This window comes from Oryctolagus cuniculus, chromosome 10, assembly GCF_964237555.1.
Source record: "Oryctolagus cuniculus chromosome 10, mOryCun1.1, whole genome shotgun sequence".
NCBI classification, from domain to species: Eukaryota; Metazoa; Chordata; class Mammalia; order Lagomorpha; family Leporidae; genus Oryctolagus; species Oryctolagus cuniculus.
In genome coordinates, this window is record NC_091441.1 from 86076618 (window position 1) to 86079022 (window position 2405).

A 2405-nucleotide genomic window follows, 5' to 3' on the forward strand; every position below is an offset into this window, starting at 1 on the left:
TTTGACAGGCAGAGTGGATAGTGAGAGAGAGAGAGAGACAGAGAGAAAGGTCTTCCTTTTGCCATTGGTTCACCCTCCAATGGCTGCCACGGCTGGTGCGCTGCGGCCGGCGCACTGCGCTGATCCGATGGCAGGAGCCAGGTGCTTCTCCTGGTCTCCCATGGGGTGTAGGGCCCAAGCACTTGGGCCATCCTCCACTGCCTTCCTGGGCCACAGCAGAGAGCTGGCCTGGAAGAGGGGCAACCAGGAAAGAATCCAGCGCCCCGACCAGGACTGGAACCCAGTGTGCTGGCGCCGCTAGGTGGAGGATTAGCCTATTGAGCCGCGGCGCCGGCTACCTGTTTTCTTTTCTTTTTTTTTTTTTTTTAATGGGTAGTCATGACCTTCTTTATTTACAAGCACAGGGTGAGTCCCTAACCTCCCCCAAGACAGCAGTCCTACCCGCCCAGTTTAATACTGCAACTGGGGGGCAGGGAAGGTTTGAAGGAGGAGTTCAGGGAAGTACAGGACTAGGGGAACGTACCCCAAATTAAATAGTTATATACACACCAGTTCCTGTGGTTCTGTACAAAGCAGCGGCTGACCCCACCCCCATAGGACATGGAATGTGGGAGAGGAGACAGGGTACTGAGGCCAGAGCCAGCCCCTGGTGAAGTGCAATAGCAGCAGCAAGGTCCTAATGGTGCAAAAGAACCCCCAGGGCTACCCACCCCCACCCTGCCCTGGAATGTGTAAGGGACAGGGATGGGTTCAGGGAGCACATAGGAAGAACTAGGCTAGAACCGTCTTGAGGACCCAGGTTTAGGGGCGACGTTTTGCCTTCTTCACCCTAAACTGCAATCCTTGGAGGAAAGCAGATGGCCAGCAATGGTCTTATCCACCCCTCCAAACCAAATGAAGGCCTGGTTCCTTCCTACCTCTCCCCAGGGAAAAGGAAGGCAGCTGCTTGGCTTCCTCACAGAAGCCCAGGGAGTCATCCCAGCTCCCTTGGTAGTGTCACTGTCCCCACCAGGGAGGGGCCAGGCACAGTCTGTGGGTCATCGTGGGGCTCAGGAGAAGTTCTGGACAGGGTGGCTGACCTTCATGCAGGCCCAATAGAGGGCCCTGCCCAAACACAGCACAGCCAACAGGATCACAAACGCCCAGGCTGCGTAGATGCCTCCATACCGCCGTGCATGCTTCCATGTGCCAAAAGCAAGGCCAGTAGCAGTGACCGCAAAGAGTAAACCAAGCAAGAAGCAACAGACACATCTCTTTCGTGGGTATCTGCGCCCAATAGATGACACTTTCCTGCAGTGAGGGCAACGCGCCAAGGTTCGGTCTGTGAACTCTGTCCACAGGAAAGTATTCTTGCAATGTCCACAGGTGACTCTGACACCCACGGGCTGTGGTTCTGGACTCAGAGGTCCTGGGTGCACGGGTCCGAGGTTGATGATTCTTTTGCAGTAGGGCCGAGGACAGGCAATCCGCTGGGAAGTCACTTTGCAGATAAGGAGGCAGTTACAGGGACATCGGACATATTTTTTTCCTGGAGGTGCATTCTTGATGGGAGTGGCTTCGTTGCAGACACCACATTTGACTACATGCTGATGCATCTTGCCTTCCACATTGATGAGAGAATGGCAGACTCGGCAGGTGATCATGGGGGCGCTCCCACTATCCGGGCTGGTCAGCGGTGAGTAGGGGGGTGGGTCCTCCCCAGGCAACACAGCTGGGTGCCCCTCGGGGAACGGGGGGAATGCGGAGGGGGTCAGGCCTCCCCCGGGCCCAGCCCCACTCCCTCCCGGCCCCACTAAACCGTTGCCGCCAGCGCCTCCGTCGATGGGTTCGGACAGCAGCGGGGAACGCTCTCCATCCGCCGCCATGGCCGCTACAGACGCCTCCCGCTCCGGTCAGCTATCCGGCTGCTTTCGCCGCCGCTGTCGCCGCCGCCGCCGCCGCCGCCACCGCCGCCACTACCGGGTCCCCCACTGTTTTCTTTTCCTTTTGACCTAGGAAGCACCTGTAATGGTGTGCAGGGCAGGGTGGGAGTACCCGGAAGTCAGTGCCTTTCAAAGAATGCTTCAACCAAGGATGTGTGGTGGTTGGGAGAAAGTTCCATAGCTTCTTGTCTTTTGGTTGGGACAAATTGGAGGCATGTTTTCCCTTCTCTCTCTCCAGTTTCTCACCAGTGGGACTGAACTCTAGGTGTGCACCTAGTGAAGCTGCTCACTGATGTATCCTGTGTTGATTGGTTTCACTTCCCCTGGTGAAGCTGCCTGAAACCATCTTGCAAATTAGCTAATTCTACTCTAATTCTTATCTCAGAGTATGCTTCTAGGGGAACCCCAACTAAGATACCTACTAATTAAGGAGTCTGAGAAGTCCTTCAGTAAACACATATGTCTTCTTTGTGAGGCCCTCAA

The 2405-nt window shown here is 55.9% G+C and overlaps 1 pseudogene; it reads right to left on the minus strand.

Moving 5' to 3' along the window:
- Positions 1-341: 341 nt before the first annotated feature.
- Positions 342-1972, minus strand: LOC100338400 (type 1 phosphatidylinositol 4,5-bisphosphate 4-phosphatase pseudogene; annotated as a pseudogene).
- Between the last annotated feature and the right edge of the window lie 433 nt (positions 1973-2405).